The sequence below is a fragment of the Hylaeus volcanicus genome, chromosome 5 (genome assembly GCF_026283585.1).
Source record: "Hylaeus volcanicus isolate JK05 chromosome 5, UHH_iyHylVolc1.0_haploid, whole genome shotgun sequence".
Taxonomy (NCBI): domain Eukaryota; kingdom Metazoa; phylum Arthropoda; class Insecta; order Hymenoptera; family Colletidae; genus Hylaeus; species Hylaeus volcanicus.
The window spans coordinates 20,057,486-20,070,393 of record NC_071980.1 but is presented as its reverse complement, the minus strand read 5'-3'; the positions used below and the strand labels follow the sequence as shown (position 1 = coordinate 20,070,393).

Below are 12,908 nucleotides of genomic sequence, written 5' to 3'. Positions count from 1 at the left end.
ATTCTATGTATTTACATTTACTCCTTCGTAGCTCGTGATGGAGCTAAAAATTCATCATTACTGAGTACCTAGTGCTATATGAAATTTTGTACACATGTATAGTAAATGTCTTTGCTTACTTTCAAATTTTATTTATTAAAAATATTCATGCGTTCAAGAGTTAAAAGTAGAAATACATTCTCAAGTTGAGTAAACTAATGAGATTTTTATAAACATCTCTGAATAGAAAACTTCTATTGTTTCGTCTAAATCTCATCGCTCTAAGTATTGTTTGACTAAATCTCATCGCTTATATTACCTGCACTTGCTCTTCTTTTATATCTGAAAAGGTGTTACACATTCCTGTAAATTCTCACTACTTTCATCCATTTGCGTCTAAACTAAACATTTGAGAAAATTGGAAGTTACTCTGTAGGAACTGACGGTGAAGCTTCAAAACTCGGATACCAATGAACGGATCTTTGATTCACGGAATTTTTACCATAAGTCGAATCTTCTAAGCTTTACCGTCTAAATTTATGTTACTCAACAAAATTCAGTATAAAACACACGATTCTCGCACCTCTACTATTTTTGTGGAGGAAATGCTGGATCGCTGGAGGGAAACTGAGAAACAGGATGCAATTCGGGACTCTATGCAATGTTCTTTTACTTTTTTCGAGGACCCAGCGAAAAAAGCGTCGCGGCGCGAGCATTCCTCCGCGGTCCGTGATGTATTCCTACGCGTTTCCCCGAGACCGGAGCAATTTTCGTTACGCGTTGCGATATCGCCCACCCCACGCGCTCACCTTCTTGATTCTGTCGCGACGCAGTCGATACATTTTTCGACCATGGTGTTGTTTCGATACAAGGGGAACCACTCTCGACGCGTCTGCATACGAGACGCGTGGCAATCGAGCATCGAGATTTTAAAACGCCAGACAGCTCGAGGCGTCGCGATTTGACGTCGATGCATCGACGATAGTTGTATCTATTCCCCTTCGAGTGGAATGCTCCGTTTTTACAGGCTGATGCTATTTGTTTATTTGTTTGACTATAATTTATTCAATTTTGACCCTTTGCACTCGGAGCCATTTCGTTACGGAATGTGCAAACAGGAATCAAGTCGAATTAAATAATGTAACTTATAAAGCATGTGATTTACTGTAATGATACTTTTAGACATTGTGGAACATATTTATGTCAAAAATTAAAATATTGTACTACTCTAATATGTGACAATGTGTGGCACAGTGTAGATATGCATTGATAATTTGATCAATTGTTAATTTGATGAGAAAAGGGGAATAATTATTTTTTTAAATAACTACTGTAAAGTTAATAATAAAATATGATATAAATGGAGGTGTAGCATAGTATAATTGTCCTTCGAAAATATCAAATTATTTTCGTTCGTAGATGATTATTTCAGTGCAATTATTGCTATTATCTTTGTATTGTATTACAGTCTTTCCATCCTCTAAAAATAGAAATATTTAACAGTATCTACTATGAAAGTAAACATTTCTAACCAGAAAGATGTATCTGTCATAAATACATTCTGAAATATCTCGTACGTTTCCATATGTACCATGTTAATTAAAAAACAAACACAAACAAAATCTCTTCATCGGAAATTAAAATGAAATTCATGGAATACAGAAATATTTCCCCTATTTCTTCCTAACCATCGCTGAAAGTAGATCGCCGCGACTTAAGCACATATTTACACAACGCGTTGCGCGATTATTTGCATAGTTGAATCGGATCCAACGGTAAACACAGTACGGAAATCGGTTGAATGCTGATAGGATCGCAAAATAAATTGTCCATCGAGAGTACTCCGCGTTGCTTTTCCGTTCTGGCCTCTGTATAAACGGGCGAAAACTCTTTATCGTGCAAATATGAATGCAGAAACAATATATATTTACACCGCCTGTTAACCAATCGTCGATCCCCACGCAAGGGAATAATATCTACAAACCGTGTGCAGAAGTTGTAAATAATAAAAGTAACGCTCACTCACGTACACCAAACAGAGGAAATGAAATTATTTGCTTGTCATCGCGGTTGCCGTTATTTCAGCCAAGAAAATTTTAATACCTGTGAATAATTTGTGTGTGTCAGGGATCGCTCCGTGTTATTTTCTGGATGAGCAATGGTGAAACAAAGGAAGCCTTATGTTTTAGTAGACGAAAATCGCATGATGTTACTATCTTGTGTGCACGAAGGATTTGGGCTGTTTTCGACATTTCTAAATACGGGAACAAAGTCTGTGTCGAAACACCCTTTATGGCGAGGAGAATAAAGGAAAATGACTACGTGCCTGCGTATGGTACTTATATTATATCGAAACAATAGAAGTTTTTCAATTCAGAGATGTTAATAAAAATCTCGTTAGTTTACTCGACTTGAGAATATATTACTACTTTTAACAAAAAAATATGTAAATAACTTTAGGATTAGTGAACTTACATAGAATCGATTTTGCATATTGATGTATTTTTATATATAATAAAATATCAGGAAAAATATGTATGAAATATGTATAATAAAATAACAAGAAAATATATCGGAGTACTTGCATGGCCTACTGCACTTATCATTTACAAGCCTACTTCAATAATAAATTTTAAATGATCAATTCCGCTTCACGTTGTACACCACTTTCTTCGTATTGTGTTGTCCAGAAAGTTCGTACCATTTTTTTGGAAAGATTCAAAGGCACACTTGCATTTTGATATATATTTATTGAATTATGTAAGTACCAGTTTGTCCCATAATCTTTCCACCTTAAGGGATGTACACGTGTTAATTGCAACTGTTATTTGTTATTTTTAAAGATTGTTCACATGTTACTTGTTTTCAACCATTGCGATATATTCAGACCTGTATCACCTATCAAAAATCAGCATCGACTTTCCAGACAAACCAATAGTTTCTAAATTTGAAATGAGTTTGATTGATACTCACTTCGATACTATCTTCTATGTCCTCTACTTGAGAGTATATTTATAATACTCTTTCATGTAGGTATATTTATAAATTCATAGTTTAACTTTAATTATAACCCTCACTACATGTTATTTGTCTCCTCTTTGACAATTTCCAACTTGTAACAAATCTGTACCGTGTCTGAAATTACATAGCTGTACCGACTAGTTTCGCATTAAATAAATTATCTTGGAAACGAATGACCCAACAGTCGACGAAAAGTGGTAACCGGCTTTGTTTCCCATAAAGTGGATTCAGTGCAGGGACGAGGCGCGCTGAATCGATAACAATGATACATATGTGCCAGAAGTAAGGTATTGGATATGATGCGATACCTTATTTCCTCGCTTCCGGACAACACGCGGATTTGCCATTCCGTTAGCGACGACGTCATGCAAGCCGAGTTACATTATCCGTGGAAATGTGTCAGCAGTTTCCCTGGGCCACGGCCAAGATGTTTGTCTTCGACGCAGGGAGGAAGACGTCGGCGTCGGCGTGCAATCGTGACATTCTTGTACAATTCATTGCAAATCGTCTCGATAACGAAAAAAAGGAAACGAAATCGCGATCGAAAATAATGAAAATTGAATAGGATGACTTATATGTGTATTCGATGCAAACAGTTGTGTTTCATGTTTAATGTTTGGATCTTACTGTGGAGCTTTCGAAAAAGTTCTTACATTATTTAGGTGGAGTATAATTTTATTAAATACTATTTAGTTAAGTTTTCGTCGTGTCTACTAAATGTATGGAAAGATTTTTTATTTATTATTTTACTTCGAAACATTGCAAAATATTGTAAAGTATTTGTAAAGTTGATAAATTTCTTATCTTTACCTAATAGTCTTATCTAAGTGGATAATATTAATTTTACTAATTCAAAGCATGGGTAATCTCTAATCTAGATTTTATTTATTTAGAACATCACTAGCAAACATAAAATATTAAAATATTAACAACAATCCGAATCCATTCTGTATTTTTAATTCATAAACAGTTTTTGTTTAGTAATTTGTCCGATATAAATAATAATCTTAAATAATAATTACCCTATTCTGTTTTAATTATTCGAATGAAATTAAGCCGATGCAGCCTGTGCCCGAGGCAACTTTCTCTTTCGCGGAAATTGTTCGTTAAACATTCGCAACTGCGTCGACACTAAATCAATGATTAAACTCCGAGCACAGAGAGGAAGTTTCTTCCTTTCTTTGGTAACTTTGGTTTTATTGCGAGATTTAGCCCCACAGTGGGAAACAGCTCGGGTCGCTGGGTGGCCACTTGTAAAATTAAACAACCGAAGTGGAGTGAGGATACGGAGAGTAAATCTGAAGGTATTGTATTTCGGAGAACCTTAACTCTTTCGTTAAGGTTTGTTCGATATATTCCACAGTTTTCCTTTCGGACGAGTTTCAAATAAAATGAATTTATTCACTCATGTTTCCGTATTTTTTAAAAATTTTGTTGGGAATTAATAATAGGTGAAATGAATTATATCCATGATCGATATATTCGAATAGAAAGACAAAAATTATCTATGTTCGATAGCAGTGTTTAAAAGAATGAGTTTGATTTCTTTACTAAATTTCCTTGACTAGTCAAGCCATAAAAATACAATACGTTTACAGATACTAAATTTATTTTCTCAAGTAACCAAATTATACTATTCATTTATTATTCTAATTAAAATGGTATCCACTCTGATTCAAATTAACATTGATGTAAATACATCTAGAATGAACAGAGCAGATCCAATCTTGACAGTCCTGCCACCACATGAAATAATTAATAACTTCACCCACACGCGAGACGATTGCACACCAATTTTTGTATACCTTCTCTAATCATGAGTGTATATGTGTGCCATATTGCATATGCCTAGATGTTATATTTTCCGGTAAATTAAATCCCAAGCAACACCCAAAATACACACCCTTTCAAACCAGAACACGAGTCGCTAAGCTAGAGGAATAGCGAGTAGAAAACTTGTTAGAAGGATCCTTACGCGATCGTTTCACACAGAAATAAAACGAAGTAAACCAGTCGACTTCTCGCCGAGTCAGGGATTTCAAATCGACTGCATCCTGCTGGAAAACAGCGGTCCTTCCGCCATCCGTCAGAGAACAGGGAATCGTTGATCCTTGTTTCTCCGTCACGCCGCGAATTTCCTGTTACAGTGACAAATACGTCGCGAAAGATTTGTCTCTGTCACTTTCCATATAACTTTCAGGCAGTGTTACACTGTTGGAGAAGGGGGGCGAAGGGAGAGAGGAGGCACCATTTTGCGATCTGCCATCAAATCAGATATTTCTGCAACAGAGATGGCATTGTTTCGAAGCTAAACAAAGGCTCGGGAATGTAAAAATAGGATAAAACCGTGCGCAGGCTGAAAAATTGTGCCCCAAAGTCGTCCTGGCGGATCACTGACGGCTGGCTTTGAAGAGTCAAATGTTATAAAAATGAGCGGATACATGGATAAAATACAGGGGATGTTTGTAGGAAACATAGGTATATTTGCCATAGGTTTATTTAAACCGATTGGAAACCGCCGTAATGTTCAACGTGAAAACTCCAATGAGATCTCTACCCCTAGCTACATTTAGACTTGTTCTATATGGTAGTCCTTTCTCCTTACTGTTTGCGTTATACTCTCTGCTTTCTACTTTCTTTTTTTCGACCCTTTGCTAGTTACTGTATTATCTTTAGCCTCAATTCCCCACTCATCCTTAGGTACTCTATCACCCCTAATTTCTACTCTGCATTCCGCACTCTCTATTCTCCGCTCCCTACTCTTTAACCCTCCTTTTGGACTGTTTTATCGTGGGTCGTGCTATGTGCTTACGTTGTAATTCCAGCCACAGCACTCTCCTCCTCCTACAAACTGACTTCAGAGCAATCGGATTAATTCCCCGCCTCTGGCCAGATGAATTGTGTAGACAGTTTTCTAGCGTAGCGCGATCATTGAAGGCGCGACTTAAACCTCCCCGCGAGGAATATAAGCTTAATAGAGCGAACTAAACGGTTCTATGTATAAAACATGAAAAGCCGTGCTAGTAACTTTGAAAGTCCCAAACTAGTCTCACTTAAACGTGTCACTGATACCATTGAAAAAGTAGTAACAGAGCAGTTAAAAGAAAAGGAATAATTGTAACACAAAATATGATTTCAATATGTAGCGTTAGAATAAATACTATTCATTTCCTTCAGTACTTAGTAATAAAAGCCTTTGGAACAAAATTTTTCTTTGGAATAGGAATTAATTCTTAAAGGAAGTAATATCTCGGAGAAGAATTCTTACTCGTCCTTGTCGTTGTGATCATTGAATAAGAATTATGTCAACATATAAAGTGTTATGTAGAAATGATAAATGAAATAGTTTCTATAGTGTTAAGAAGTTAATTTTAAAGCGTTCTCTTCGTACATTGAATATTTACGACTATAGTTAAGGGCTAAGAAATTTTATTTCGACAACAAATAATATTGTATAATTATAAGTGAAACTGCGATGTAGACACATACCAAGACTAGAACTTTCTTCCAGAAATCTTACCAAGATACTTTGATCGCTGACAAGGATTGTTCCTTTCGCACGTATAGTGCAATTCATTGTCACAGGGGTTAACAGTTCCTTTCACCAGCTACCAACAAAGGAGCTGCCCCGTCACAATACCAAGGGGAATCATTAATATTATAATTTGCAGTTGAATGAAGAATTCCACAGTCACCAGATGGAACGATTTCACAAAGGCTTTCACGGTTACAAACAAAAATAAAGAAGAAAAATAAGAAACGCAACCCCGTTGGAAGAAGTTGAATGACTGCAAGGCGAATTCGAGCCGACGTTCCATTCGGGGCTCGCAACAGCTTCAACGATGGAACCCTCTTCAATTCGAGTACCATTTCCATCTTGTTTTCAGCGGGAGTGCTCGGCAAAAAGGAGCCACGCTCAATTTAATTAATACCAGCCGCCATTGACGTTCCCCGATCGCGCGCAAAAGTCCGCAGGAGATCCTCTCCGGAATGGCTTCGAATAAAAAGTTAACTCGCCCCATGGTGGATTCAGTCGGTTTTCGACGATTCCAGACGGAAAATTTTCTTCCCGAGAAAATTATTCGAGGAAGTTATCTGATGGGGAAAAATATCTTAGGGTCAGACATGACCCGTAACACCTGATTCCTTGGGTGTTAAGAGAAGTCGTCTGCAAGAAGAAAGAAACTGGAAACAAATTATTGAATTCAATATTGACACCATGATTTGTTAATGTATAATCGAGAAGGTGTACGAATATAACTAGAAAAGAGTGTAATATTTTAATTAGAATAGAAGATAGCTATATTTAATCTATGGAGGAAAGAGAGTTGAAGGAAAACCTTTAAAAAAATGATGGTGATTGATGATAGTCAAAGTAGTGTTACAATTACCCATAATTGGAACTAAGAAACTGCATGTAATTTCTATTTTTAATTCATTGAAATGGAGAAACCTTATCCGGATTTATTTTCTGTATCGCTTTACCTTGGGAATAAATTTTCAAGTTTCTTGAAAACCCTTGTCACCTAAACACGACCAACAGGGAGGTCGACGTGGTCAAATTGTTAGCACGATTTCCGAGGGTGCAGAAGGTCGAGAATAAAATATCTCGCCGGGATTACCATGGAGACCGATGCCTGGTCCGCGAGCGTTATGTAACAACGAAACGCTTGATAAATGCGAGTTTATTTCAATCCTCTTTGCGTAGGAAGTGGTCAGGGTCGACGTCCACTAACCCAGATAAAGCGACTTTGGCTCTCTGTATGGTATCTTCGGTTCTCCAGGGGGTGTCGGAAGGTGGCGACGACTTGCACGCGTTCTCTTTGTTCGTTACATTACGTACTTTCTCTCTCCGTCTCTTTTCATCGCCCACTCGGTTTCTTCCTCTGCTGGCTGGACGCCCTACTCGTCTCTTTTGCCTGGCTTCATGGCTTGACTGCGATCGAACTCCACCGTCCCTGTATTATTCGTCGTTCTTTCATTAATTCCAGTCGTTTCGTGGACTGCAAAATGTACACGAACGTTGATCACGCTTCCTTGAACGCAATGAGAGATTCTTTGTCTACGTTTCGGAGAATGAAACTGATTCATCTCATCCCCGTCTAATCTCACTTCATGAAATAAAATTTGACAAAAAAAATCTATGTTTATCAAGGTTCATCTAAATCCAGTCACTTTTCGCATTTTGTCCTGTCATATTGGATCCGCCATTTTGAATTTCCAAATGTTAAGTACTGACTTAAAATCAACATCCCTAAAAACCTTTGTATACCAAGTTTCATCTAATTCCAGTCACTTTTCGCATTTTCTCCCGTCATATTGGATCCGCCATTTTGAATTTCTAAATTTTTAGTTCAGATTTGAAATCAGCGCTTCCAAAAACCCTTGTATATCAAGTTTCTTCAAAACCGTTCAAAAGGAAAAATATATATACTTGAATCTCTTCTAAAGAACTTTGAGGGGTGTTCCTTCCATAAAATACTACTGTGTTTACTGTGTTACTGTGTTCACTGGCTTCAGTCATTCATCAAAATTATTTATTAAATAGGAAACTTTGAAGTGTCGTAACTCGAGGTGGAATCATCCGATTCGGTTCTAACAAAACTCAAATCGAAGGGCGAAACTACTATCTAATATACATATATTACATTTAAGATTCCATTACATACAACACATTTCAAGAAATTAATAAAGAAAATGAACAGTAAAGAAGTGTCATTTCATATACATATTTCACAAGCGAACAATGTCGAAGTCTTTTCAAATTCATTATTACTCCAAAAAATGAAGCAAGCACCCTCCCATATTCATGTAACAAGTATTTTATTTACGTGTAGGATCATGACAGATGGTCGAAATTGCCCTGTAATGGGAATGTTAACGAAATTGTTCCTTGTTTTTCAAATTTCTTGCTGCAAGAAGTCCCGAGAATCAGCAAGGATCGAGAAAATTACCTTTTAATTTCGAACGGAGCAAGAAGCAAAACGAATACCGTTTTTACTAGCCCGACTTTCATTCGAAAGCGGCGTCACGACATGGTCGAGTATAAGCTGAGTAATCCGGATGAAACGCGACTTCGTCGTCTCAATAAGATGCCTAACGTGCTTTGAATTCAAGACCTTATTGAATACCTTTCGAACGTTAAAAGACTTTACCTTTGGACTGCACGCCGCTTTGCTCGTTCTTGCGTACCGTCCTTGAAACTGTTTTGGATTAAAAGAAATCTGCTTCCACGGCGCGCCTGGGCTCGATAAGACATTCCCAACGTAACAGGTAGTCCAATTAACGTCCGAAGAAAATCGTCGCCTTGGGAGAAACGTTGTCTCGCATGCATGAATAACTTTTCCCTGAATCTCGTCGGATGAGCCCAAACGCAGAAGCAGAATCGAAGATACATATTGCTTGGAAAAAGTGCTATACATTCTCTATTGAGATTGTCCTTTATATTCGTTGCCTTCCCCTTGACATTTTTTCATGGTAAACATGTTTACGTTTTCCATGGATTGTTGATTATTTCCTTTGCGCAGGGTGCTATGAAAATGTTATATTCGGCGATGTGCTTTCCGCTTTTGGGGTACATAACTGCTCGATCTGGATTCCCCGAACTTAACAGTTCTGTGATTCACAAATCGATTCAATTCAGCGATGATTACAGAGTCAAGATTTAAACAATGAAATACATTAGTTCAAAATAAGTCTTGATTAAGAAGGGAGAACACATACATAATTACGACTAAATATAATAGGTCAACGATGAAATAAATTTAGATAATAACCAAGTAATGAAAATGAATTAACCAGTAATCAATTTTCTAATGCACTCATGAGTGCTGATAGATGATAAGCTTCGGTCAACTCCGATCATGATCATTAATAAAAAATAAGCACTGTTATACAACAACTTCACCCATTGTTGGAAATTAACTCTTTATATCTTAATTTCAGATAGTTATTATTAGTTGTTATTAATTTGTAATATATTCAAAACATGATTAGCTCCAAATTTTGACAGTATACGAGAAAAGCGATACACGATAGAGACCTAAATTCACTGTGGCACATAAATCATTGATTCTACAATTACTGTTACTATTATTATCGGTATTATTCACCAAGTTCAAGGCTTGAAAGGACCCTTAAACCCCATGCAATACGCGTGAATGCCAATCACACGTAACGAACGTCACAGAGGTAGCTTTCAGAGCTGTCAAACAACGTTGCACGGGGGCGACAGGTTTAATTCGCGGCGTGGTCAGGGTCGACAGGGGTCCAGTAACCCAGATAGTCTGGTCGTTCGTCGGGGGTGTCTTCCCCGAAAAGGGAGTCGCGCTTCGTAAATTCCATGCGTTGCGTGCGCGCTTCCGTCTCGCTTCGATCCCCCACCCGGCCGCTTGGTCGCCCAGTTGTCTCTCTTGCTTGCGCCGTCACCCCTTCGAAAGCCATCCAGCAACCCCCTCCAACCCCCCCGATACCGGTTCGCGCACTCGTCTGGGGGTGGTAGATAGTCCTGGCGCAGCCAGTGCCCGCGCGTCTTTCGCGATCGTCGGACCGCGCGTACGAAAAACGGGAAGGTGTTCTTCGTCGCGTGTCCGTCAGCCCTCGAGGACTGTCAACGTCCGCAGGAAACGTAAGAACACTTGATGAACAAAATCTTGACAACTGCTAGAATTGTCTTCAGAAGTGCCAAGTTCGCCAGGGAGGATTAACGGAGTGTGACAGGGGTGGTAACGTGGCTACGAGGCGCCATTATTTATTTACCTAGGGTTTCTTTCTCGCTTGGTGCTGAAGGATACGCTCAGGGAACCAGAAGAACCTGGATAGCTACTGGTTACCACGTACAGGATTACTCGGGACTTTGTATTCTTTCGAAACAACGTCTCGTGGTGCTCCCTTATGGGACGGTGAATCGTGACTATGAGGACACGGTGAGGATCTTCGATCGACTCAGGGCGAACAGTCTATGGTCAACGAGAATTAGTTAATTCTCCCGTTTCTTCGTCTCGGTATCTCGCCTTCACTAGTTCCCCACGTGTGTGCTCCAAAGTTCCCCGTGTTCCCCGCGAGTGTCTACGTTGAGCGTGTCTATCTTGAACGTTGTCGCAGGTGATCGAGCGTGAAGGTTTCCTAGCTGAGTGATTCCAGCACCTGTGATGTTTGGGGTAATGAGAACTTGGCAGAGATAACGCGGTGTTACCGTGGTCGAGATCCGTGTTCGACTGGGACGATAACGAAAGTCGTGACTGGGCATTGACTCGATTCGATGGAGACGACCTGCTACTCGAGTAGACCCCGTTCAAGGAGGTCTGTCAGAGTGTGATCCGTGTGATCGTCGTGGCCAATTTGGGCTCTCGGTTGTCAGACGCTCCTCGAACGACGATCGTTCGCCAGAGACGATCCAAAGGCTTTCCAGGATGATGTTTTTCGATTGAGAAGGATGCTACGCAGGACGAATCGAATGAAACGTGAGTGCCTGGTGTTCTCGACAGGGTGGTTCCAGTGAAAGAGACGCAGCAATCGGACGGACTCGTCGCTGCGATAGAACTCGTGCTGACATAGAAACTGAATGCTCAACGTTGTACGTGGAATAGAAAGGGAATGTGAGTAGATAAACGTAATGAGTTCAAATGGATGACGAGGGTATATTTAGTGGCACGGTTATGAGAGCAATTTCTAGGTGGTGGTGGGGAACAATCCCATTTTTAAGGCCATTGTTAGTTTTTCTAATTTCTGTTTATTGAAGATTTGGACTAGGTTGAACAATCTAAGGCAATTTTGTTCGTAAAATATTAATTGTTCAGACTTCAGTGCCTATCGATACATCGTGAGCCTAGTGATCACAAGAATTTTCATTCGCAAGCCAATTTTTTTTAAAACTAAAAATCATTGTGCACGTTCATAAAGTTGACAAGCCTGTTCTGATAGAATTTGTGCTGTTGCAGTACGCGAGATAGAGAGGAATGCGAGTAGATAGACGTAACGGGTTCAAGTGGATGGCAAGGGTGCACTTGGTGGCACGGTTATGAGAGTAATTTCCAGTTGGTGGTGGGGATTGCTTTGACATTACGTCGTTGGGTTTACGATACGGACAATGCTATATTCGAAGTTGTTACTGACATTTGGTTTATGGTTCTTGGCCTGGTATACGAGTCCAAAAAGAGAACTACTACAGTGAGTACATTAACGCATTGTATTGTCGAAAATAATTCTGAAGCTGGACATCGGACATTTGTATCGTTACGGCGAAGATAAAAATTACAAAATATGTTTTGAAATATCAATGTTGTAAATATGTAGTGTATGGTACATATAAAAAGATTTTCATAATTTTTTCATAACCGGGATTAGAATTTAAAGCGCAGTTCCGTGAATTCACGTCAGCGGTCGTAAATGTGTTAATATTGTATCCCCAGTGCTATTGCAAAACCTTTATAGTCGATTGTCACCCTCTGAAGCATAGCGTGTTTGAATGAAACCAGAGAATGTAACACGTGCAAATCACTCTCGAAATTCGAACGGAGATATTTGACTCCGAGTGGTTGACATCTGGTCCAGGCCAGGTCAACCCACCAGTGGTTTGTTAATTGACACCTCGACGCGTTCTTTCGCTACCGACGAACCAGGCGTTGAATTGTGATCTACGGGTAACTAGGTGTGCATCAATTTCGATCGTGGATAGATATTGACGCTGCGATTCCAAGTATTAGCGTTGCTCGCGGTTTGCGTGCAGCCTGAAACATCGAGATACGCGTGAACCCTGTTTCCAATCGACTGACGATTAATGGTCATTGAACCGCACTCTAGCAACCGACTCTCTTTCAACCACTCGCCGTTTCGCTTCGTTTCCATACACGGAGTTTAATCAAACTGACGAATATTCACGTTAAACTATCACGTATGCATGTTCGCGC

At 39.2% G+C, this 12,908-nt stretch overlaps 1 protein-coding gene across 4 annotated transcripts in view; it reads left to right on the top strand.

Moving 5' to 3' along the window:
- The first annotated feature begins 10,546 nt into the window (after positions 1 to 10,546).
- Positions 10,547 to 12,908, top strand: part of LOC128876366 (glutamate receptor ionotropic, kainate 2) — a 211,466-nt gene continuing 209,104 nt past the window's right edge. For all 4 annotated transcript variants that reach the window (XM_054122677.1, XM_054122676.1, XM_054122679.1 and 1 more), the window contains exon 1: positions 10,547 to 11,597. The gene's annotated coding sequence lies outside the window, so the exon portion shown is untranslated. The remainder of the gene's footprint in view (positions 11,598 to 12,908) is intronic.